Genomic DNA, 27,586 nt, shown 5'->3' with positions numbered 1-27,586 from the left:
GTACAAATTCTTGAACTTTCTAATTAAACCATGAAGTGCGGGACATTACCGCTTACCTAATGCAGTAATAAACAACTCGCCCAAAGAGGGACTTGAACCCTGGACCCTCAGAGTAAAAGTCTGATGCTCTACCGACTGAGCTATCCAGACTTGCTTTAAGTCTCACAAGGATGTGACTTGAATTACAAACTTTAACATATGTTGTCCTGTAGAACAGTTCCAGCAAGAACACCAAAAAAAACCCTTAAGGAACACTTCTTAGTACTACATACATTAGTTGTATTCCACACAGGTCAGCATGCGACATCGTTTTACTTTCTAACTGTATTCATATTATGCCATCTATATTACGGTGGCCCGCTGAGTTAAAACACAATAACATTTACAAAACAAACAAAAGCTGACAACACAACAACAAAAAGGAAAAACGCGAATATATTAAGAGACAACACAAATTCTTTAAGGTGGAACGCAATTACATTAAGGGAGAACACAACGAAATTAAGGAAACACAAATACACACTACACTACATCTAGTGGTCGATTGAATAGCCTACAACCAGCACAAACAAGGTTTGAGTTATTAACACATAATCCAGTCAGTTAAAAACCCAACAAGAAGGCTGTACCTAATACATTCATACCAGAGAAAACACACCCTAACATGCTAGTGCCGTTACAGTGCTAACAATGGTCCACCCAAAAACATTATTTGGTCAGTTGGAGTGCTCATATGGGGCTCCCTTTCTATTGATATATGATGTGGTGTCAACGGTACCCAAGCTAGTCAGGATGCGGTCTAAGGTGCTGCGATCTGTAACCCTCTACCATACATAATAATGTGAAAAGATACAACAGTTCATCCAAAGCTTAGTTCACGTGAGGGTGTTGTGGGATTGGTATTAGACCTTTGCAAGCAGGTCAGGATGGTTGAGTGGTCTAAGGTGCTGTGTTTAGTTTGCAGTTTCCCCTGGAGGCGTGGGTTTGAATTCCACTTCTAACATTTTACATTTACATTTTCTGCATTTAGCAGACGCTCTCATCCAGAGCGACTTACAGAAGTGCTTCCATAGTAAACATTTCATTTCTCAAGTTTTAGTAAACAACAGTCAAAGAACACAAATCTGCTGAAACCTGTTAGAACCAAAGTGTTTTTTTTTTTGTTTTTTTTTTGAAATGGAAAAAAAAATGTTAGTAAATAAGTACAAGTCAGCTTAAGTGCTTAGTAAAAAGGTGGGTTTTTAATCGTTTTTTAAAGACAGCAAGAGACTCAGATGTTCGGACAGACAGAGGAAGTTCATTCCACCACTTGGGTGCTAGAACAGAGAAGAGCCTTGATGCTTGTCTTCCTTTAGTCCTGGGTGGGGGCTCAAGTCGAGCGAGACTAGTGGCTCGGAGGTTGCGTGGTACAGAGCGGGGTTTGATTAGACCACGATGGTAGCTTGGGGCTGGTCCATTTTTGGCTTTGTAGGCGAGCATCAGTGTTTTAAACTGAATGCGTGCAGCTACAGCTCATGCTTTATACAAATTAACATCTTTAACCCTCTACCATACATAATAATGTGAAAAGATTTGTTTCAAGATTGTTTCAAAGTTATTGCATGTTTGTCAATTAAAAAAATTAATAAAGGTCTTTAAACTAAACGATGAATGAAAATAGAGCGAAAACTGACCTCATTTTTGACGCAGCGTTTCAGTGAGCAATGACGAAAGGAGTCTGATGTTACGTGTTGCCTTTAAACGATCATAATGTTTCTGCATTGGAGAACGCGGGCATCGATCCCGCTACCTCTCGCACGCGAAGCAAGCACTCTACCAATTGAGCTAATTCCCCATATAAAGAACTCGCCTTTACCCTTTGTAAATTGTAATGTACTAACAGATCATTGATGCTGCATTCTAAAGTGGGGGTTCAACGTGTTTAAGCTCACGTACTCACGTTTAACGCAGCCTTTAGGACGAACTGAACCAAATCGTAACTTTGTACCACTGACAGACTGACTTAAGGGTTGATGCTGCATTATGTAGGGACCAAAATAGTGCAGGATATACCAACTGTTTAGTGCAGTGCAATAACAAAGCAGCTCTGTGAAGCAAGAACTAAAATTATGATGCATGTCATTCAACATAAAATATGTGGGTATTAATATCTAAAACTCAGTGCATTATTAGGCTGCACATAAATATAGATTTAAACGGTCCTCTATTTACTACAGTCTGTTTAAAACAACTAGTTGGGGTGGAGAACATGTTACACATGCAGTGTGCAATTATTTCAAGCTTATCAAGTACATGCTATTTTACTTAGAAATATCTCACAAAGTACAAATTCTTCATCATTCTAAACAAACCATGTAGTACGGGACATTACCGCTCACCTAATGCAGTAAGAAACAACTTGCCCGAACAGGGACTTGAACCCTGGACCCTCAGATTAAAAGTCTGATGCTCTACCGACTGAGCAACCTCTTTGACTTCTATTGGAAAATGCAGGAGAAATTGCATACGTAGTTGCTCGTTTCGATCAGCACCTTACCCACTGGTAGCGTGGCCGAGCGGTCTAAGGCGCTGGATTAAGGCTCCAGTCTCTTCAGAGGCGTGGGTTCGAATCCCACCGCTGCCAACTCAGGCTTTTCAATGCCGGCTCCATGTTTACCCACCCAATGCAACGTATACTCAATTGGCCCTTTTCGACCCACAACCTTTCTTAACTTTTTTTTTTATGTAACATGAAACAGTTCGACCGCACTGTGCACACAAACCTTAACTTGGTGTACCTTTGTATCGTTGCTGTTATCTCTAGCATCACTCCGACTACATGCAACTATGATATAATAGGAAGCATAATAAAAAATAAAAAATTGTACTCACCCAATAACTGTGTTTATACCTAAAATGGAACGCAGACACTGTGAAAACAGCATACGTTCTAAAGCCAATGAGCTTTTAAACAAGCTCAAACACACCGATGCACCACAGAGTCTTAAATTAAGCATACAGCACGATGGTTTAGCAGAAGAAATGTTGTAAGAAAGGAAGCCCTTAAATACTGACCGTCTTGTTGCTCTGCTTGCAAGCTTACTGTAACAAAAGAATGGTCGTGTATCTGATGGGTTAAGATTAGTCGCTACTCCAACAGTTCTTCGCTGTGGCTGGTTAAATGCTAGAAATTACCGCTTACCTAATGCAGTAGGAACCAACTCACTCGAACAGGGACTTGAACCCTGGACCCTCAGATTAAAAGTCTGATGCTCTACCGACTGAGCTATCCGGGCTCTGCAACCTGCTTTAATCCCCACAAGCATGTGACTTAAATTACAAACTTTAACATATGTTGTCCTGTAGAACTTCAATTAATATAAAATGTTTTTATTTCTGTTTCGGCTCTCTTGAAGGTGATTATATAAAGTTTTAGGTGAAGTATGTTGCTGCTTACACCAGTGGCGGAGCCAGACAATTTTCATAGGGGTGGCCAGACTGAGACCATTGCTCACACAGGGGTGGCACAGAAACTGTCTGAAACCTTTTTTTTATGTGGCAAGTTGCTGTGGATCTAGTAGTGTTTTGGTCACTCACTCATTTACCTTAAACAGGCAGTGAGTGTCATGTAGAATTACATCAAGCCTAGCATTAAAAAAAAGCCCAATTTAGAGGAAAACCGCCCAATCTGGCAACACTCATGGCTCTAGACTAACTTTTTGCACTGGCTGCACTGGTGTGCCTAACTTTTTTTCTTAGGTGCACCAGCACAAAAGTTAGGTGCACCCAATTTTCAACCGCATCGCATTTAACACCTGTTTTACAGGTTCACTTTTTTAAATACTGACTTTGATTGATATTGATTAACTAACAATCTGGTCAACATAAAGTTCTGTATTTGAAGCACAATTCTACACGAAAGGTAACTTACTGAAAAAGTGTTGGTGATTAAAGTGCTTCACTAAGCTGAAATTTAAACTCAAGATAAATTAAATTAAAAGAAAATCTAAATTAAAAGTGCAAGTGTTTTAAGGGCTTCAAACTGAACATCTCATTTAATGATAAGAATATTACATATAATTAATGCAGTAACGAGACGCATATTATTGACATAGGCTACATGACATGACATTATTACATTTTGAGTCAGTTTGTCGCTGATATTTTTAAAGTGCCTTAAAGAAAAGATGAACTGTGTGATGTGACGCGGTAAAAGTAACCCGGACAGAACGAACAACGTTTAACGTGAAATATAAACACCACACGTGAAGTAAATCCAGTTAAACACAGATACATGTGGAGCTGTTAGACTGGGTTTGATGGTTATTTCACACAGATGTTTGTTTGTATCATGGAACTTTAATGATGTTTTATCTCTCGAGTCGAGCGCTGAGCAAATCGGTTATTTAGGTCGAGAGTCGCGGTGAAAGCGAAGCGCAAAACTCTTCTCACGTCAGTGAACTAAAGAAAACAACAACTGAGACAAACACGTCACGTCTTCTTATCACCGATATTTGACTGATGTTTTTACATTAAAACAAACATCTGTAACAGCAGCACAGATGCTCACACATATTCTACACACTCCGTCATGATATTTTGCTGTGTAACGCCCACCGGTGATGACGCTGGTCCCGCCCTTCACTATCTCTGATTGGTTTAGATTTATAGATATGATTAGATATGGGCCTAATGTGTGTCTGTTGGTGCACCGGAGACTTTCAGAGTCACAGAGACTTTTTTTTCCCCTCGAACGGCTGGTCGCAGATTGACTGTGGATGCTCGTTCACTCACAGCTGTTGAACTCATTTAGCCGCTAATATCCACCGTGTTGTAGGTATTATAGTGTAATCAGAGCGGTAACTGTGGCGCACGTCATCATGCACTTACGTATGCATATCGATCGAATTTGTTTAAAAATCATATCACCGTTATTGAAACATTTTCTATCGCGATATACAGTGTATCACAAAAGTGAGTACACCCCTCACATTTCTGCAAATATTTCATTATATCTTTTCATGGGACAACACTATAGACATGAAACTTGGATATAACTTAGAGTAGTCAGTGTACAACTTGTATAGCAGTGTAGATTTACTGTCTTCTGAAAATAACTCAGCACACAGCCATTAATGTCTAAATAGCTGGCAACATAAGTGAGTACACCCCACAGTGAACATGTCCAAATTGTGCCCAAAGTGTCAATATTTTGTGTGACCACCATTATTATCCAGCACTGCCTTAACCCTCCTGGGCATGGAATTCACCAGAGCTGCACAGGTTGCTACTGGAATCCTCTTCCACTCCTCCATGATGACATCACGGAGCTGGTGGATGTTAGACACCTTGAACTCCTCCACCTTCCACTTGAGGATGTGCCACAGGTGCTCAATTGGGTTTAGTCTATCACCTTTACCTTCAGCTTCCTCAGCAAGGCAGTTGTCATCTTGGAGATTGTGTTTGGGGTCGTTATCCTGTTGGAAAACTGCCATGAGGCCCAGTTTTCGAAGGGAGGGGATCATGCTCTGTTTCAGAATGTCACAGTACATGTTGGAATTCATGTTTCCCTCAATGAACTGCAGCTCCCCAGTGCCAGCAACACTCATGCAGCCCAAGACCATGATGCTACCACCACCAGGCTTGACTGTAGGCAAGATACAGTTGTCTTGGTACTTCTCACCAGGGCGCCGCCACACATGCTGGACACCATCTGAGCCAAACAAGTTTATCTTGGTCTCGTCAGACCACAGGGCATTCCAGTAATCCATGTTCTTGGACTGCTTGTCTTCAGCAAACTGTTTGCGGGCTTTCTTGTGCAGACCATGCAGACCGAGTTGATGCAGTGTGCGGCGTATGGTCTGAGCACTGACAGGCTGACCTCCTACGTCTTCAACCTCTGCAGCAATGCTGGCAGCACTCATGTGTCTATTTTTTAAAGCCAACCTCTGGATATGACGCCGAACACGTGGACTCAACTTCTTTGGTCGACCCTGGCGAAGCCTGTTCCGAGTGGAACCTGTCCTGGAAAACCGCTGTATGACCTTGGCCACCATGCTGTAGCTCAGTTTCAGGGTGTTAGCAATCTTCTTATAGCCCAGGCCATCTTTGTGGAGAGCAACAATTCTATTTCTCACATCCTCAGAGAGTTCTTTGCCATGAGGTGCCATGTTGAATATCCAGTGGCCAGTATGAGAGAATTGTACCCAAAACACCAAATTTAACAGCCCTGCTCCCCATTTACACCTGGGACCTTGACACATGACACCAGGGAGGGACAACGACACATTTGGGCACAATTTGGACATGTTCACTGTGGGGTGTACTCACTTATGTTGCCAGCTATTTAGACATTAATGGCTGTGTGTTGAGTTATTTTCAGAAGACAGTAAATCTACACTGCTATACAAGCTGTACACTGACTACTCTAAGTTATATCCAAGTTTCATGTCTATAGTGTTGTCCCATGAAAAGATATAATGAAATATTTGCAGAAATGTGAGGGGTGTACTCACTTTTGTGATACACTGTATATCGATATCGAACTATTGTCCAGCACTAGATATTCCCTTGCAATACTTTATCATTTGGCTGCCAACTTGTGTGTAATGATGAGACTCATTTGAACACCAGAACATGCTAGTGTGAATGCATGGAAAACTAATTTTAATTTTCTTTTAACAATATGATACAGACTGACCAACACTATTAAGCCAAATCAGCATTGAAAATAGACTTTACTTTTAATAGCCTTCTACAATGCTGGAGCTTCTTAAAACGGAATATATTCTTTTAAATAGAAGTGTTATTTAACTGCGATTAAATTGTTTTCCAACAAAGTCCGCCCAATTAGGCTACTAAATAGTAATAGTAGTACTAGTAGTACTAAGTAGTACTACATCTGTAATTGTGTTGGTGGTTGACATTTATGTCGAGTGTATTACTGCACTGTTTTGGTGGAGAACTACTTCTTTGAGGTGCGCTGTTGAATTGCGTCCCTGTGAGAACACCTGCGTGCAGAAATGCTTCCGCAAAAAAAGTTGCCGGCAAAGCGGTGATGGGGGGGCCGGAGGGGTGGCCGAAGATTCATTTATGGTGGCCATGGCCACCACTGGCCACCCCCTCTTACACACACAAAAAAAAACATCTCAGGAGGAGAATTTTGCAGGTAGATTACAAACAGATTCCTTTCTTTCACCTTTTTCCTTTTTTCCTGTATCAATTGCACGATTGTTTTCCAGTCATTAAATGTTATGTGCATTTATATGTGGCAAGAGAAAAAAATCCATAAAAATCTAATTGAGTTAGCAAAGAACCTTAAATTATACTAGAGTTCTTCAAGTAGAAACAGTTCTAGCAAAAACACAAAAAACCCTTAAGACTTCTTAGTCTTAGTTTTTTATTATTTCAAATGCCATTAATAATTTATAATCACTGATTTGTGAGATATCAGCAGTAGTAGATCATGTTTAACTGGTTTAATATTGTTTAAGCGCTGATTATCGGCTGTTTTTCGTATGTTGGGCGGTTTTCCATGCATTTTGGCGGGCTTTTAAATGCGCAATCTGGCAACCCTGGCTGAAGCGTTCATTCATATTTTGGAGCGATGTATGTTTGTATGCTAGAATATAAATAACATCTTTTACAAACTGCTGTCTATTTACATTGACATTTTCTCTTCTGTCTAAACATTTTTGGAATTGGGTTTTTAAAGATAAGCGATACTGTGGATAATATATTTAATGAGCTGAACTAACTGAGAGAAGCGCTAACGGTGGTGGAAGAGTCTAAAAGGGTTTGGAACATAGTCGTATCATCATAGCAGTACAACACAGTTTTGTCCGTAGCATCCGAAAATATCCAGAAGCTAATATACACAAACCTTTCTTTAAAAAATAAACTTACCTTGTTAATAAAGTATGACCACAATTTCTAAACAAACACAGTATCCGCTGCTGCAGTCTCTACACAAACTTTGCTGCACTGAAATCGCAAGGACACATTTTATGGATATTACGGTAATGAACTGAGAACTCGTCCTGCAGTCATGCAAGCACATACAGCAGTGTGTGAGTTTACACTAATCAACCATAACATTAAAACCACCTCCTTGTTTCTACACTCACTGTCTATTTTATCAGCTCCACTTACCATATAGGAGCACTTTGTAGTTCTACAATTATTGACAGGACCACCACAGAGCAGGTATTATTTGGATGGTGGATCATTCTCAGTACTGCATTGACACTGACATGGTGCTGGTGTGTTAGTGTGTGTTGTGCTGGCATGAGTGGATCAGACACAGCAGCGCTGCTGGAGTTTTTAAATACCGTGTCCACTCTATTAGACAGTCCTACCTAGTTGGTCCACCTTGTAGATGTAAAGTCAGAAACGATTGCTTATCTATTGCTGCTGTTTGAGTTGGTCATCTTCTAGACCTTCATCAGTGGACATAGGACGCTTCCCACTGGGTGCTGATGGCTGGATGTTTTTGGTTGGTGGACTATTCTCAGTCTAGCAGCACTGCTGTGTCTTATCCAGTCATACCAGCACAACACACACTAACACACCACCACCTGAATTTCCTGCATAAATCTGTTCCATAAAATATTTTCTGCCTTACTCAGCTCTCTGCTTCCTTGTATAGAAATAGGCTAAAAACCGGGTGTAGTAAGTCCTGCTGTCCACAACAAAGGACATTGGATAAATGTTTTGTTGAGAAAGGGTTAAAATTGCTGTACATTTCTGTAATCTTTATAAACTGAAGTTACGACTCATATTGAACGAAACTGATCTCTTACTTTGCTTATTTCCATGAAATGTGAAATATGACATGGCAGCCATTTTTAAAAGAAAGTTCATGAGCTGCTTGCCACACACCCACAAATGTGACATTAATAAAAAGCTCAGGATGTACTCTATAAAATACAGTACTACTCAAATGGATTGCATAAACGGTGCTTGAGTTAGAGATCTCGGACACATGTCAAGTCAAATTTATTTATATAGCGCTTTTTACAATGAACATTGTCTCAAAGCAACTTTACAGAATCCAGGCCGAAGGGCGACTGTGGCAGAGAAAAACTCAGGAAGAAACCTTGAGAGGAACCAGACTCAGCAGGGACCCATCCTTCTTGGGTGGCCTGGAGGATACTTTAAATAAAAAGGATTTACACAAATCATACAAACACAAAATTAAATTGAACTGAAAGTTGTAACCAGCAAAAAAATAATGTAAGTTCTTCATTGTTCAGTCCAGTCTGTGATAAAGTCTGTTGTACATTCTGGACATTTTTGGTGCAAACACGCCAGGTGTCCGTCACATCTAGTAGGAGCAGCATTGTTGGCACTGCAGTCTCGACTTGCAGTCTTTAACCTCAAGAGGGTGAACAGGTTTCCGTCAGAACCACCTCGGGTTAAAACAACAGAAGATGTTGTTACAATGTGAAATCGTTAGGAGTAAAATATCAGAGAGTTTTACAGGTTTAGACTCCAGCACCCCTAACTATTACAGCATAACTAGGTTTGCTTGTTTAGTTTGAAAAGACCAATCAACAGTCTGAGTAAATAAACATGTTTTCAATCTAGACTTGAACATAGAGACTGTGTCCGAGTTCTGACAGCGGATCTCCCTAAGTTTGAAGCAGATCTGTGATGGAAATGTTGTGTTTCAATAAACAATAAAAGTTATCAGGAGCAATTTCTTGGAAAGACTCCAAAAGGGGTTACCAAAAGTACAGTTGTTTTACATCAGGGGTGCCCAATACGTTGATCACGATCTTATAGTCAATCGCACAGTGCATCCCTAAGTAAAAACTGTCATTACCTCAACATGCCATTACCAACACATAACTTCTTGTGATGGTAAAGACACTTAGTGATGGTAAAAACAGGTTATTAGTTTCACCATCACTATCTTATTAACTGTTTAATAATTAAAGCTAATTAAAGCTAAATAAGCATAATGGTTTTATTATACAAGGCAGCGCATTAATTTTCACTGATTAGTCAATATGGCCCACAAGATATCAGCAGAGATCCAGTAAAATATCAGTAATTACATGAAAAACAAAAATTAAGCTTAAAGCAATATCACAACCTTCAAAATGGGAACAAAGGTGCATCATAAGGGGAATTAGCTCAAATGGCAGAGCGCTCGCTTCGCATGCGAGAGGTAGCGGGATCGATGCCCGCATTCTCCAGTGCAGATACATTATGATTATTTAAGGGTATCATGTAATATGAAACTCGTTGCGGCATCGCTTAATGAAACGCGGCATCAAAAATTAGATCAGGATTTAAGTGAGTCTTTAAGGCAACAAAAAATATGTGGGAATTAATATCTAAAACTCAGCGCATTATTAGGCTACACATAAATATAGATTTAAACTGTCCTCTATTTACTACAGTCTGTTAGAAACAACTAGTTGGTGTGGAGAACATGTTACACACACAGAGTGCTATTATTTCAAGCTTATCAAGTACATGATATTTCACTTAATAACATCTCACAAAGTACAAATTCTTCAACTTCGTAAATACAGCATGTAGTACAGGACATTACAGTTTACCTAATGCAGTAATAAACAACTTTAAGATTAAAAGTCTGATGCTCTACCGACTGAGCTATCCGAGCTCTGCAAGCTGCTTTAATCCTCACAAGGATGTGACTTGAATTACAAACTTTAACATACGTTGTCCTGTAGAACAGTTCCAGCAAGAACACCAAAAAAACCTTTAAGAAACACTTCTTAGTACTACATACATTAGTTGTATTCCACACAGGTCAGCATGCGACATCGTTTTACTTTCTAACTGTATTCATATTATGCCATCTAGTGATCGATTGAATAGCCTACAACCAGCACAAACAGGGTTTGAGTTCTTAACACATAATCCAGTCAGTTAAAAACCCAACAAGAAGGCTGTACCTAATACACTCATACCAGAGAAAACACAACCTCACATGCTAGTGGCGTTACAGTGCTAATAATGGTTCACAAATGGTCCAAAATCATTATTTGGTCAGTTGGAGTGCTCATATGGGGCTCCCTTTCTATTGATATATGGTGTGGTGTCAACGGTACCCAAGCTAGTCAGGATGCGGTCTAAGGTGTTGCGTTCATGTCACAGTCTCCCCTGGAGGCGAGGGTTCAAATCCCACTTCTGACAGCGCATGCTATACACAAATTTACATCTTTAACCCTCTACCATACATAACAATCTGAAAAAATATAGCTTCAGTGAGGCATTGACTTTCGTATTACATGATGCCATTAAATTATCACAATGTTTGTACACTGGAGAATGTGGGCATAGATCCCGCTACCTCTCGCATGCTAAGCAAGCGCTCTACCATATAAGCTAATTCCCCTTACGAAGGACCCTTTGTAAATTGTAATGTTCTAACAGAGTGTTGATGCTGCATTATGTAAGGGCCACGATAGTGCAGGATATACCAACTGTTTAATGTAGTGCAATTACTACAGTCTGTTTGAAACAGTTGGGCATACAACTAGTTGGTGTGGAGAACATGTTACACATACAGTGTGCTATTATTTCAAGCTGATCAAGTACATGCTATTTCACTTAGAAATATCTCACAAAGTACAAATTCTTCAACTTTCTGAATAAACCATGTAGTATGGGACATTACCGCTTACCTAATGCAGTAAGAAACAACTCGCCCGAACAGGGACCTGAACCCTGGACCCTGAGATTAAAAGTCTGATGCTCTACCGACTGAGCTACCCGGGCTGTAAAGATCTGTGCTGTCTTTCTTGAAGGCGATTATATAAAGTTTTAAGTGAAGTATGTTGCTGCTTACACACACAAAGAAAAACATCTCGGGAGGAGAATTTTGCAGGTAGATTACAAACAGATTCCTTTCTTTCACCTTTTTCCTTTTTTCCTGTATCAATTGCACGATTGTTTTCCAGTCATTAAAATGTTATGTGCATTTATATGTGGCAAGAGAAAAAAAAATCCATAAAACTCAAACTGAGTTAGCAAAGAACCTTAAATTATACTAAAGGGTTCTTCAAGTAGAAACAGTTCTACCAAGAACACAAAAAGAACCCTTAAGAAACACTTCTTAGTGCTACATACATTAGTTGTATTCTAGAGGTCAGCATGTGATGAAACTGTGATAGAAACAGACATCGTTTTACTTTATACAACAGTTAGTTCCGACCTTACAATCTGATTGGTTGAGAAGCGTTCTAACCGTGCTGATATTCGTGATAACAGCACAGCCTTTTCACACCACAACTGTATTACTCCGCTGACACGTTGCCAGTAACGACAAGCTTCATGCACACAAACGCGCACGCAGGCGACACAGACCTTTTTCCCGATCGCGTTTTAAATCCGTTATCTGATATACAATCTAGCGCACTGTGTAGGGAACATAAATCAGTTGTCTAATTCACTGTCTAGTGCACTATGTAGGGAACATTAATGTGTTTGTAACGCGAACAGTTAGTTTAATAGCCCAGTTAGCAGCTCCTAAAAGTTCTGTTATCACCAATATCCTTTGGTGTGTGCAAGAGGTTTTTTCTTTTTTTTTTTTCTTCGGAGGTTCTTGCCTTTTTCTTCTTGTTATTCTTACCTCCCTGAAATGAGTTTTTGCAACTTGGGATGTCTGCTTTGTAGTGTTAAACTTTACATTCGTTGTGGAACTACTTTTTGGCGGAAGGTATTGTTAATATTAAAGCATATTTATTATGAAATTCAGGGCTTCTTTGAATTATTTTCTTTCTTTATTTTGTAAAAACTGTTGTATAAAAGCAATAGAACACTTGAGGTCGTGTGTTATCGCGAATAACACACGCCGTGATGTTATTCGCGATAACACACTCCCTCTCGTGTTCTATTGCTTGAGTCTAACGCAATATTAACTGTATTCATATTATGCCATCTAATGGTCGATTGAATAGCCTACAACAAGCACAAACAGGGTTTGAGTTCTTAACAAATAATCCAGTCAGTTAAAAACCCAAAAAGAAGGCTGTACCTAATACACTCATACCAGAGAAAACACACCCTAACATGCTAGTGCCGTACAGTGCTAACAATGGTCCACCCAAAATCATTATTTGGTCAGTTGGAGATCTCATATGGGGCTCCCTTTCTATTGATATATGGTTTACAACCTAGTGACAAAGTGTACAGTGCAGCAAATGGGTTACAGTCAGTACATTTACTATACATAATAATGTGAAAAGATTAAGCAGTTCGTACAAATATTAGTCCGTGTGGGGCGAGGGTGGTGTCGATGGTACCCAAGCTAGTCAGGATGAGGTCTAAAACGCTGAGTTCAGGTCACAGTGTCCCATGGAGGTGTGGGTTTGAATCCCACTTCTGACTGCTAGTGCTTTATACACATTATGTCTTTAACCCTCTAAGACACATAATAATGTGAAAAGATTCAGCACTTTGTACAAATCTTTGGCCATGTGGGGGTGTTGTTGGTAATTGGCATTAAGAACTTGCAAGCATGTCAGGATGGCCGAGCGGTCTAAGGCGCTGCGTTCAGGTCGCATTCTCCCCTGGAGGCGTGGGTTCGAATCCCACTTCTGACATCTCATGCTTTATGCAAGTTTACTTCTTTAGAGGACACAGCCATCAGGGAATACAGTTTGCATGAACTTGGTGTACATGGTCTATGACAATGCTGAGGTAGGTGGTACGTGTCAAAGTAACATCCGCATGGATGCCAGGACCCTGGTTTCTGATTTCTAAAAATGTGAGAAATTTAAACGTATTCATTCTGATCATGAAGTATGTTTATTCAGCGTCTATTTACATTGTTACAGCAGTATTTTACAATTGAAATGTTCACATTATTTAAATGTATGTAAAGTACATTGTATACTAGCTGTTTACTTTTTTCCTAAGTAAAAACTGTCATTACCTCAACATGTCATTACCAACACATATCTTCTTGTGAGGGTAAAGACACTTAGTGATGGTAATAACAGGTTTTTAGTTTCACCATCACTATTTTATTAACTCTTTAATAATTAAAGCTAATTAAAGCTAAATAAGCATAATGGTTTTATTATACAAGGAAACATTAATTTTCACTGATTAGTCAATATGGCCCACAAGATATCAGCAGAGATCCAGTAAAATATCAGTAATTACATGAAAAAGAAAAGTTAAGCTTAAAGTAATATCACAACCTTCAAAATGGGAACAAAGACGCAAATGCACATGAGGTAGTAAAGTTACATATAATCACAACCCCCTTCCCCTAACCACCACCACCACAAGTCCAACAAAATCAAGAGAGAATGCACTTCATAAAAGACCTCACATTGTTCATCCTAAATGCTAAGATCAACATTTAAATAAAGTGAGTCTTAGATCGTTTAAAAGCAACGCATAATATAAACAAGAGTACGTGAGTTTAAACACGTTGCACCCTCACTTTATAATGCAGCATCAACACTCTGTTAGTACATTATACAGTTTGGTGGGTTCTTTGAAAGGGGAATTAGCTCAAATGGTAGAATGCTTGCTTAGCACGTGAGAGGTAGTGGGATCGATGCCCACATTCTCCAGAAACATTATGATTATTTAAGGGTAACATGTAATATGAAACTTGTTGCGGCATTGCTTAATGAAACACAGCATCAAAAATTTGGTCAGGATTTAAGTGAGTCTTTAAGGCAACATAAAATACGTGGGTATTAATATGTAAAACTCAGTGCATTATTAGGCTGCACATAAATATAGATTTAAACTGGGCGTAAGGCAAGGCAAGGCAAGGCAAGTTTATTTATATAGCACCTTTCATACACAGTGGCAATTCAAAGTGCTTTACATAAGGAAAAATTAAAAGCATTAAAACATTCCTGAGATCTAGAACCTCAGAAAGACTTCTTGCAAACATTTAGTTACAATTAAGACAACATGAAATTCAAACAAGAGAGATAAAAATTAAGAACATGAAAAATTAAAAGAAAATATTGTAAAATATACACTACAATTTAGAATGTACACTACTCTATAAAAAGAATTATTAAGAGCATGAAAAACTAAAAGAAATAGGGTAATAGCAAAAATTTCGAGCTCAATCATAGGCACGAGAAAAAAGAAAAGTTTTTAACCTGGATTTAAACATTTCTACATTTGCAGAACATCTAATATCTCCTGGCAGTCTGTTCCAGTTATATGCAGCCCAACAGCTAAATGCTGCTTCACCATGTTTAGTTTGGACTCTGAGCTCAACTAGCTGACCTGAGTCCATGGATCTAAGAGATCTACTAGGTTTATATTCTCTAAACATATCTGAGATGTATTCTGGGCCGAACCCATTCAGTGATTTATAGACCAGTAGCAGCACTTTAAATTCTATTCTGTAACTAACCGGAAGCCAGTGTAGAGATTTTAGAACTGGAGTGATGTGCTCAGTTCTCTTCGTCTTAGTTAAAACTCTAGCAGCAGCGTTCTGAATGAGCTGTAACTGTTTAATTGTCTTTTTGGGAAGTCCAGTTAAGTGACTATTACAATAGTCCACCCTACTGGAGATAAAAGCATGGATCAGCTTCTCTAGGTCTTGTTGGCACACTAGACCCTTGATTTTGGCTATATTTCTAAGATGGTAGAAGGCTGTTTTGGTGATGGTTTTAATATGGCTGGTGAACGTAAGATCTGAGTCTATTAGCACGCCAAGATTTCGGACTTGGTCTTTGGTTTTTAGAGCCCGGGAACTGAGGTGCTCACTGACACTAGACCTCTTTTCTTTGCTGCCAAACACCCCAATCTCTGTTTTGTCCTTATTTAACTGAAAAAAATTCTGGCTCATCCAGTTATTGATGTCCTCCAGACACTGACACAGTGAATCTATTGGGCTGTAATCATCTGGTGAGAGAGCCAGATATATCTGTGTGTCATCTGCATAACTATGGTAATCAATGTTGTTAGCCTGTAGCATTTGGCCTAATGGCAGCATATAAAGATTGAACAGAAGAGGTCCGAGAACTGATCCCTGGGGGATTCCACATGTCATAGCCACCCTGTCAGATTCACAGCTGCAATAGTGACGAAGTAACTCCGGTCTTCTAAATAAGACTTGAACCAATTAAGGACTGTTCCGGAAAGTCCAACACAGTTTTCCAACCTATCCAGCAATATTCTGTGATCTACAGTGTCAAAGGCAGCACTAAGATCCAGTAAAACCAGAACTGATATTTTACCCGAGTCAGTATTCAGCCGTAGATCATTTAACACTTTTATGAGAGCCGTTTCAGTGCTGTGGTGAGCTCGAAAGCCTGACTGAAATTTGTCAAAATAACCACTGGAATTCAAAAAACTGCTGACTTGATTGTAAACAACTTTCTCAATGATCTTAGCTATGAAAGGAAGATTTGAGATCGGCCTGTAGTTGTTTAACACAGACGCATCCAGAGTTCTCTTTTTTAGGAGTGGCTTAATGGCAGCTGTTTTCAGTGACTTTGGAAAAACGCCTGATGCTAGTGAGCCATTAACTATTTGTTGCAAATCAGTTTTTACAGAGTTAAAAATAGTTTTAAAAAATTCAGATGGCAGCATGTCGAGACAACATATCGATGATTTAAGATGCTGAACTGTTTTCTCCAGAGTTTTTTGGTCTATTGTATTAAATTGTGACATAATAGTCATGTTATTTTTAGGTGTCTGTAGGGGCGGCATGGTAAACATATGCACGTATGCGTACAACTAGTTGGTGTGGAGAACATGTAACACATACAGTGAGCAATTATTTCAAGCTTATCAAGTACATGATATTTCACTCAATGATATCTCACAAAGTACAAATTCTTCAACTCTCTAATTAAACCACGTAGTACGGGACATTACCGCTTACCTAATGCGGAAACAACTCGCCCGAACAGGGACTTGAACCACGTGTGGGTGTTGTGGGATTCACTCAAACTACCATCAGTAATATTCAAAATATAATTAATCCCTCCTAAGCCGGCAGTTAGGTAAATAACTAACTAACTAAAAAAAAGGGTACCCAAAATTACCGTTGCAGGCCTGATCCAACCTAATAGTCCCAATCAGCACAGATCACGAAGTATATTTGGTTGGTTGTGGTGGAGCTGTCCACGTTCTTTGTTTACATGGCTGGAACAGAAAAAATCCCCCAGTCTTTTTCCTTTTGATCTTGGATGAAACAATCAGAGTTTATCCGATGCTTTTAATCCACTGTAATCGTCACAGTTGCTGAGGAAGCGTACTGCCTTCAATGTCCATGCGCGAAACTCAAGAGACGAAGTTCACGGCTGATACAGCATAAACAATGTCACTAATTGACTGCAAGATGTTAATATAAGACTCACTGTCTGTTTGTCTTTACGCATCAACAGAGATAAATCCTAAACAGGTGTTTTACCCGCTTACATGACACTTCTTTCACATCACGCTATTTTCTCCACTTTTTTCTTCTTTTTCCACCCACTTTCTCCCGTTCTTTTCCCGACCTGTGACAGTTCATGCTGATTGGCTTAAACATAAATCAAGGGAGGGCTATACATATACTTTACTTTAAACAGCATAAAACAACCAGAACATTATTTACAGAACAAATAAGAACAACTTATTTACTAGTTATAAATTAACATAAACAAAATATTAGTAATCCCCAAATTTTCATTGGGCTACACAAACACAAAATAACTTATAATTCTCCAATTTTGAAATGTCTCAAACAAAATTTTTTTTAAGTAGAGGTATGTGACTTTTTAATGTTTTTTTATCTGGTGAACTGTTTTGTAAAAGATGAACAGCTGAAACTCACGACATCCCCTTTAAAATGCAGCATCAACCCTTAAGTCAGTCTATCAGTGGTACAAAGACAGTTTTGATTGGGTTTAGTTCGTCCTAAAGGCTGCGATAAACAAAGTCTGTGATGGTTTAAAAGCAAGGCATAATACAGAAAAGAGTATGTGAGCTTAAACACGTTGCACCCTCACTTTATAATGCAGCATCAACGCTCTGATAGTACATTACAATTTACAAAAGGCTAAAGGGGGTTCATCGTAAGGGGAATTAGCTCAAATGGCGTTCGCTTAGCATGCGATAGGTAGCTGGATCGATGCTCGCATTCTCCAATGCAGAAGCATTGCAAACTATTAACCCTCTATGGTACCGTGTTGCCTCCAGGCAACATAGCCTATTTTAGCTTTTTAAAATAAAAGTAGACATCCATTTAATTGATCATTGCTATCTCAGGGGAGGGGAAATCAAAGACTAACCAATGAAAATGCAAAAAAGTGGTCGCATGACCCACAGGAGTCAATTTTGCTTCATCTTTCAGCACGTGAGCATGACAGACAGCCCTGTATTCTCTCTAATAAAAAGTGCATTTTTCACACATTTTAATCCAGATAATCACCAACAAAAAATCTGACTCACCTTCACTGGTAAGTAAAGAAGTATTTTCAAAAACATTACATTACATACCATCAAATATATCATAGAAAATTACAAAAAACTGCATGTTGCCTTGAGGCAGCATTGTACCATAATAGAATACCATAATTGCATAAGGCCATACCAGGTCTAGAACTGTTTACATGTATGTGCCATGAATAAGATTTTGTAATGCATTTATAAAAATATGTAATTCAAATACTACATTAACACTTACTATGATTTAATACAGAAAATGAATCTGCAAGTTTTCTATGGCACTTAAAAAGGGTATAAAGAACAGGTGGTACTTCCAGTTGATGAGAGTGAGGATGAGATGTTATATAGTGATGAGGAAGATGAGGTCATAGTGACAATCCGGCAGGGAGAGAGTGAGAGTGAGGATGGAGATGAGGATAGAGATGAGGATGAAGATGATGCAAAAACCCAGGTTGTTCAGGCATTGTAAAGGTGCAGTGCTCAAAATGTGCTACTTACCTGTGTTTTCCTATTGAGAGGAATTGCTTCCTTAACTTTCGTAAGCAGTGAGGGCCATTAGTGATACAGGAGATGTTGTGTATGTACATGCAGGTCCGTGTGTGTGTATGTGCATTCTTGTAAGGATGAGGTGTATATTAGGATGAGGTTATTGTGGTTTTTAATGTTTTACCATGAAAAAACATCTGATTGTAATGTTTTGATACAATAATTTGATGATATGATGATTTGGTTATATTTGTGTTCCACGATGGTACAATGTTGCCTAAGAGCAACAGATGGATGTGAAATGTGACGTTTTATTAAATACGAAATGTGTAATACATTGAAATCTAGATAAATATGTTTGTTCAAGTGTTTGGTAAAATAAATTGATGTTTTCAATAAATAGAGGGTTAAGTACATTTTCCCGTGATTCATTAGCTTTTAACTATTCATGCAAACGAATGACTTCTTATATTTATATATTGCTTATTGTAGTACTTGTGTCTGCATGGACTTGAACATCACATGACTAAACATTAGGTAGAACTATAGAGACTTATTTACTGTCTTGCCCAAAAACAAATTGGCATAAAGTACTCGACGAGTACAACACACTGAACAATAAAATATAGATGACATACTATAGGCCAGTGAGGTGGCTGCTGCTTCTGGGTGTGTAGTTTCTAAATGATCAAGTCAGCACAGGCACAAGCGCTACAAGTATTTATAATAAAGATCATTTTATGTACAATATTGTGTATATACTGTATCCTTTCCCTCCGCCCAGAAATTCCCCGTGAAAAAATGACCCACCACAACCCCGTCCAAGATAAAATGTTTGATGAAAATTAAATTAAATAAAAGAATATGCTGCACTTACACGCACCTGAGATTAATCTACTTTTGGTTTAAACTAGACTGTGCTGGTGTTATGTTGGGTTAGTCTGTAACTGAGCAACAGTGTATGCTACAATGACAACTATAACAATGGTTATCACTGCACACTAAGCTATTCAGTTTTTTGTGATTGTCATTTTAAGATAATACTGAATCAGTCATCAATAAGAGGTCAGTCAGGACACAGAAAGAACTCATTATGTAAGGGCCAAAATAGTGCAGGATTTACCTACTGTTTGGTGAAGTGCAGTAACAAAGAACTGAACAAAAAAAAGCATGTAATTTTACATAAAGTATGTGGGTATTAATATGTACAACTCAGTGCATTATTAGGCTGCACATAATTATAGTTTCAAACGGTCCTCTTTTTACTACAGTATGTTTGAAACGGCTGGGGGTACAATTAGTTGGTGTGGAGAACATGTTACACATTCAGTATGCGATTGTTTCAAGCTGACCAAGTACATGCTATTTCAATTAGAAATATCTCATGAAGTACAAATTCTTTAACTTTCTAAACAAACCATGTTGTACGGGACAATGCCGCTTACCCAACACAGTAAGAAACAACTCGCCCGAACAGGGACTTGAACCCTGCACCCTCAGATTAAAAGTCTGATGCTCTACCAACTGAGCTATCCAGGCTGAAAAGAGCTGTGCTGTCTCTCTTGAAGGCGATTATATAAAGTTTTGGGTTATAAAGTGTGGGTTCAAATCCCACTTCTGACATCTCATGCTTTATACAAAGTTACTTCTTTAGAGTCAACAGCCATCAGGGAATACAGCTTTCATCAAAGGGTGTACATGGTCTGCAACAATGCTGAGGTAGGTGGTACGTGTCAAAGTAACATCCACATGGATGCCAGGACTTTGGTTTTTGATCTCTAAAAATGTGAGAAATTTAATCATGTATTCATCCTGTTCATAAAGTATGTTTATTCAGCGTCTATTTACATTGTTACAGCAGTATTTTACAATTGAAATGTTCACATTATTTAAATGTATGTAAAGTACATCGTATACTAGCTGTTTACTTTTTTTCCTAAGTAAAAACTGTCATTATCTCAACATGTCATTACCAACACATAACTTCTTGTGATGGTAAAGACACTTAGTGATGGTAATAACAGGTTTTTAGTTTCACCATCACTATCTAATCACTGTTTAATAATTAAAGCTAATTAAAGCTAAATAAGCATAATGGTTTTATTATACAAGGAAACATAAATTTTCACTGATTAGTCAATATGGTCCACAAGATATCAGCAGAGATCCAGTAAAACAGGGGTGCACACTCTCGATCAAATGAAGTGCTGATGCATTTTTAAATAAATGATGCTGTCACTTTAAATTCACCGGGTAATTCCATTAACTTGAGACTGAAAAGTAAATGATGTAAATACAAGTTACTTCAGCGGTACCATGTTTGTCCAAACCAAGTACGAATAAAAAAAGAAAGTAAAAAAAGAAATACAAGTATTTTTTCATTAAAAGGGCCATGGCGTTTTCTCATATCTGCTTTGCTTGCGACCACTTTAATCAGTTGGTGTCAGAAAGACGCTGCAGTATCTCCCACTGACCAACACATTTCTTCTAACTACCTGATTTTATGTAACTGTATTTAGTGCTGGGCAATTTTCACGATTAATTCTGTTAATTAGAATGAATGTTTTTATTAGGAGACCTACGGTAGCTGGTGAATGCACCCCGAGTTCCCAGCGAAGTAGGTCTTACAGAGCAAGGCAAACAAAGGCCTTAAGTGGCAGGAGGACCAATTAGGGCTGATCACCCGCAGCTGTCAAGCTGGCTATTTAAGCCAGCTCTGCACAGCGGCGGGTGTCGCACCTTTTGTTTGTTTCCCTGATCTTATGTGGCTGCTTGTCCACGCTCCTTTCCTAGGTAAAACGGTATCCCCTGGTGGCATGCTCCATTCGGGTGTGTAGACTGCAAGGTCGAGGTAACCGTTCGTTATTGTCCCTATTAGGATTAGCGTGGTGCGACGCCGTGCAGCCCTCGCGCTGCTTTTGTTTATGCGTTTAGCATTAGCGGTGCTGCTGTACATCAAGCGTGTCCGCTTGGTACAGCAACCGCACATCCTTTTAGATCCAACCCGAAAATTGGATTCCTGAACCGCTGGGTGGCGACACCGCTAAGCTTTCGGTTCTCGCGCAGCATTCACCGGTTCGAATCCGCACTCGCAGTTGGTGTATCTAACTCTGTTATTTCTCTTTTTTAGATCGGCGTACTTCAGCTGCGAACCTCAGCAAAGCAGACGCCGGTCGCGTTCTATCCTAGCCTTCCGCTGTGCTGGGGCTAGTGATTGCCGGGAGTAATCTACTCCCGTGTTTTGACACTGTAGCGCCTAAAGCGCTCCCCGTCTCTTATTTTCCCTTTTTGGGTTTTTCTTTTCCCAGCAGTTCTGCGGCACCATCGGACTTTCCGATTGGGTTTTTGTTTCTCATTTTTCCTCTGTTTTTGTTTATTTCTAATTAAAAATAAAATATCATTTTGATTTTGAATTCTGCATTTGAGTCCTCCTTTCTCCACGTAACAGAAAGGTGCGACCACTCATGGACTCAGCAGAACCCACAACCGTTTCCGACGTGTTACGCCACCAAGGGGTGGCGTTGGGCAGGCATGAGGTAGCCCTCACCGAGTTGGTGCAGCGCGTAGCCGCGCTCGCCCAACAAGTGCCCATCTCGGGGCCCACTCCTAGTCCCGCTGCTCACTCTAGGGAGTCTGTAATCCGTGACACGCCCATTCCTCCTCCTGAGAGATACTCGGGAGAAGCGAAGAAGTGCCGCGGATTTCTCCTCCAATGCTCGTTAGCGTTTGAGCTACAGCCGTCTCGCTACCCCACAGAACGTTCTAAGGTGGCCTATATCATTTCCCTTCTCACTGGGAGGGCATTGGAATGGGCTACCGCTCTTTGGGAGCAAGACGCTCCTGAATGTTCGTCTGAAAGCTCCTTTAAGGAGGCTCTTAAGGAGACATTTTTTCACCCTGCGGGGGGCCAAGAGGTGGGTCCACGCCTTCTCGAACTCACCCAAGGTGGTCGCTCAGTAGCAGACTACGTGATTGAGTTTCGAACGCTAGCAGCAGAGTGTGGTTGGGATGAAGGGGCCCTTACCGCTATTTTCCATCGCGGTCTTTCCAGTAAGGTAAAGGACGAGCTGGCCACTAGAGATCCTCCTACCACCCTTAAGGCCTTTTACACACTGGCCACGTCCATAGACACCCGGCTTCGCCAGCGAGCGCGGGAACGGGGTTCCTGTCCTCCGTTTGCTCGCTCGTTGGTCCCTCCTAGCTCCCCTCCGCACAATCCCGATCCCGAACCCATGCAATTGGGGTCGACACGACCTGACGCCCCTCAGGCGTCAGGTTCCCACTCCAGACCCCGCCGACCATTAAACTAGTAGGCCGCTCTCGAACCAGGGAATCGAGAGAGGGCCAAACTAGCATCCCTGGTCAGGGCCTGTTTTTATCGGCCCGATTGTCTTGGGGCTCGGGAAATACAAACCTCAAGGTTTGTGTCGATTCGGGAGCGGTAGAGAGCTTCATTGACATCGATCTGGTACGCAGGCTGGGGATAGAGGTCCAGCCGCTAACCAAGCCGGTCTCGGTCCATGCTGTTGATGGTCGAGCCGTAGCGGGCAGCCCGATTACCCATCGGACGCAGCCCTTGACGTTGCGTCTGAAGGACCACGAGGAACGGATCACCTTCTTAGTGACTCACGTTCCTCACCTCCAGGTGGTCCTGGGATTTTCGTGGTTGCAAAGACACAACCCCCAGATCGACTGGGCCACCGGGTCAATCTTCATTTGGGGAACACGGTGTAGAGATTCGTGCTTGCTTCAGGCCGGCACGAATCTCAACCCGCCAGTACCACAAATGGAGACCCCGGATTTGGCCACAGTTCCTCCTGTGTACCATGATCTTCAGGAGGTTTTTAGCAAGTCCAGGGCGCGGGACTTGCCCCCCCACAGACCGTTCGACTGCGCCAAAAACTTGTTGCCCGGCACTACCCCTCCTAGGGGGCGCCTTTTCTCACTCTCCGGTCCGGAGAAGGTTGCCATGGAGGAGTATGTGCGCGAGGCGCTCAAACAGGGGTTCATTCGTCCTTCTTCCTCCCCGGCCGGGGCGGGGTTCTTTTTTGTTGGTAAGAAGGATGATACATTGCGCCCCTGTGTCGATTATCGCGGTCTAAATGCTATTACGATCAAGGATCGGTACCCGCTGCCGCTGATGGCCACGGCTTTTGAAGCCCTTCAGCGAGCCTAAATTTTTACAAAGCTCGACTTACGCAGCGCGTACAACCTGATCCGGATCAGGCAGGGGGACGAGTGGAAGACTGCGTTCATTACGCCCACTGGCCACTATGAGTATCTAGTGATGCCCTTTGGGTTAATGAATGCCCCCGCAGTCTTCCAGAGATTCATCAATGAGGTCCTACGGGAGACCCTTGATAAGTTCGTCTACGTTTATCTAGACGATATTCTCATTTTTAGCCGATCCATCGACGAACATATAGGGCATGTCCGACGGGTTCTCCAGCTCTTGCTCGAACACCATCTTTTCGTCAAGCTGGAGAAGTCCGTCTTTCACGCCCCTTCGGTTTCGTTCCTAGGGTTCATAGTGTCACAGGGCACCCTTCGCATGGATCCGGCTAAAATTAAAGCTGTGGAGAGCTGGCCAACTCCAAGTTCTGTTCGCCAAATGCAAAGGTTTTTGGGCTTTGCAAACTTTTTTAGGCGATTTATCAAGAACTTTAGCACTATCGCCGCGCCACTAACAGCCCTTACTGGTAAGGGGCCCTTTAAATGGTCAGTGCAGGCCCAACAAGCCTTTGACAGACTGAAAGCTCTCTTGACAACTGCTCCTGTTTTGCAGTTGCCTGACCCTGAGGAGCCATTCGTGGTCGAAGTGGATGCCTCTGAGGTTGGGGTTGGGGCAGTATTGTCCCAGAGAGTGGGGCCAGGAAAGAAGCTGCATCCGTGTGCCTTCTTTTCGCACCGCCTGATTCCGGCTGAGCGGAATTACCCGGTCGGAGACAGGGAACTTCTAGCCATTAAGTTGGCTTTAGATGAGTGGCGACACTGGCTCGAGGGAGCCAAACATCCTTTTCTTGTCTGGACTGATCACAAGAACTTGTCATTCATCCAGCAAGTCAAAAGGATGAACTCGCGTCAGGCACGGTGGTCCTTATTTTTCGGTAGGTTCCATTTTACGCTGTCGTATAGACCGGGGTCCAAGAATGCTAAACCGGATGCCCTGTCTAGACAGTGGGAACCAACCAGGCCGGAGACCGAGCCTGATCCCGTGATTCCCTCGACCCAGATAGCTGCCCCAGTCACCTGGGGCATTTCAAAGGTCATACGGGACGCCCAAAGGGCCGAACCCGACCCCGGTAGGGGACCTCCTGACAGGCTGTATGTACCTACTACTGTACGGCGTCAGGTTTTCGAGTGGGCTCATGCCTCTCCTTTTGCGGCGCACCCAGGCGTGACTAAGTCCCTGGTTTTGCTGCGCCGAAGATTTTGGTGGCCGGGGATGGAGAATCAGGTACGTGACTTCGTCCGTGCCTGTACTGTGTGCGCTCTGAATAAGAGCCCCAGAGAGCGCCCACGAGGCCTTCTCCATCCGTTGCCGATACCTTCAAGACCGTGGTCCCATATTGCTCTAGACTTTGTGACAGGCTTGCCAAAGTCTAGAGGGTTCACAGCGGTGTTGGTAATTGTCGACCGGTTCACCAAGTCTTGCCTGTTTGTCCCTCTGCCCAAGCTACCATCCGCCATGGGCACTGCGCAGATCATCCTGCAACATGTGGTGAGAGCGCATGGGGTCCCATCAGACATTGTGTCTGATCGGGGCCCGCAGTTTGTAAGCCAGTGCTGGCGGGCCTTCTGCCAACTCATTGGTGCTAAGGCCAGCTTATCCTCGGGGTATCACCCCGAGTCGAATGGGCAATCGGAAAGGCTCATCCAGGATCTGAGCAAGATGCTCAGGTGCCTGACGGCAGGGAATCCGGCCACGTGGTCGGATAAATTATTGTGGGCTGAATTTGCTCACAATACCCTGCATCACTCGGCGATAGGAATGTCACCGTTTGAAGCTCAGTTCGGGTACCCTCCTCCGCTCTTTCCTGAGCAGGAGCAGCAAGTAGCGGTCCCGTCTGTACAGCTTCATGTCCGCCGCTGCCGCGCCGCCTGGCGTAAAGCAAGGCAGGCACTTGTGGCCAATCAGCGCTCCATGAAGCGCACTGCTGACCGCAGGCGGCAGCCGGCTCTCACCTTCCGGCCGGGCCAACGTGTCCTTGTGTCGACGAGGGATCTCCCCGTCAAAGGTGCCCCTCACAAGCTGGCACCCAGGTACATTGGCCCGTTTAAGGTGGTCAGGCGGATCAACCCGGTGACCTATAGGTTGGAGCTTCCTCCCAGGATGAAAGTGCATCCAACCTTTCACGTCTCCCAACTCCGACCATTTATGTGCGGGGGAGTTTTACCCCCTCCCCAGCCTCCCGCCCCTCGTATCATCCAGGGTGCCCCTGCCTTCACTGTCCGCCGCCTGCTGGATTGCAGGAAGGTTCAGGGTAGCACCCAATACTTGGTGGATTGGGAGGGCTACGGCCCTGAGGAACGTTCATGGGTACCGGCTCGGCAGATCCTGGACCCTGAACTGATCCGCGAGTTCCGCCGGAACCGTGCTGCGGGTCTTGGGACCTCAGGAGCTGTCCCTAGAGGAGGGGGTTCTATTAGGAGACCTACGGTAGCTGGTGAATGCACCCCGAGTTCCCAGCGAAGTAGGTCTTACAGAGCAAGGCAAACAAAGGCCTTAAGTGGCAGGAGGACCAATTAGGGCTGATCACCCGCAGCTGTCAAGCTGGCTATTTAAGCCAGCTCTGCACAGCGGCGGGTGTCGCACCTTTTGTTTGTTTCCCTGATCTTATGTGGCTGCTCGTCCACGCTCCTTTCCTAGGTAAAACGGTATCCCCTGGTGGCATGCGCCATTCGGGTGTGTAGACTGCAAGGTCGAGGTAACCGTTCGTTATTGTCCCTATTAGGATTAGCGTGGTGCGACGCCGTGCAGCCCTCGCGCTGCTTTTGTTTATGCGTTTAGCATTAGCGGTGCTGCTGTACATCAAGCGTGTCCGCTTGGTACAGCAACCGCACATCCTTTTAGATCCAACCCGAAAATTGGATTCCTGAACCGCTGGGTGGCGACACCGCTAAGCTTTCGGTTCTCGCGCAGCATTCACCGGTTCGAATCCGCACTCGCAGTTGGTGTATCTAACTCTGTTATTTCTCTTTTTTAGATCGGCGTACTTCAGCTGCGAACCTCAGCAAAGCAGACGCCGGTCGCGTTCTATCCTAGCCTTCCGCTGTGCTGGGGCTAGTGATTGCCGGGAGTAATCTACTCCCGTGTTTTGACACTGTAGCGCCTAAAGCGCTCCCCGTCTCTTATTTTCCCTTTTTGGGTTTTTCTTTTCCCAGCAGTTCTGCGGCACCATCGGACTTTCCGATTGGGTTTTTGTTTCTCATTTTTCCTCTGTTTTTGTTTATTTCTAATTAAAAATAAAATATCATTTTGATTTTGAATTCTGCATTTGAGTCCTCCTTTCTCCACGTAACAGTTTTCACACGATGTTAGAAATGTGACAATCGCGATTGTTTACATACTTTATATTTTAATTAAAATACTAACATGTCACATGAAACTGAGCACACGTTCACGGAATATAAATCAGGGAAAGTTTAAGAACAAAAAGGGCAAAAACAGGGTACAAAATCCAAAACTAGAGCATAAACAGACAGGCAGCAAACA

The 27,586-nt window shown here is 42.0% G+C and overlaps 2 non-coding genes across 2 annotated transcripts; one reads left to right on the top strand and one right to left on the bottom strand.

Annotated features, from left to right (window-relative positions):
• The first annotated feature begins 2,541 nt into the window (after positions 1-2,541).
• On the top strand, positions 2,542-2,623 carry trnal-aag (transfer RNA leucine (anticodon AAG)). Its single transcript has one exon. It is a non-coding gene; the product is annotated as a tRNA-Leu (tRNA).
• A 17,713-nt stretch (positions 2,624-20,336) lies between these two features.
• trnak-uuu (transfer RNA lysine (anticodon UUU)) lies at positions 20,337-20,409 on the bottom strand. The gene has a single exon. It is a non-coding gene; the product is annotated as a tRNA-Lys (tRNA).
• Positions 20,410-27,586: the final 7,177 nt, after the last annotated feature.

The sequence above is a fragment of the Trichomycterus rosablanca genome, chromosome 10 (genome assembly GCF_030014385.1).
Source record: "Trichomycterus rosablanca isolate fTriRos1 chromosome 10, fTriRos1.hap1, whole genome shotgun sequence".
NCBI classification, from domain to species: domain Eukaryota; kingdom Metazoa; phylum Chordata; class Actinopteri; order Siluriformes; family Trichomycteridae; genus Trichomycterus; species Trichomycterus rosablanca.
This window is presented reverse-complemented; position numbering and strand designations above follow the sequence as displayed.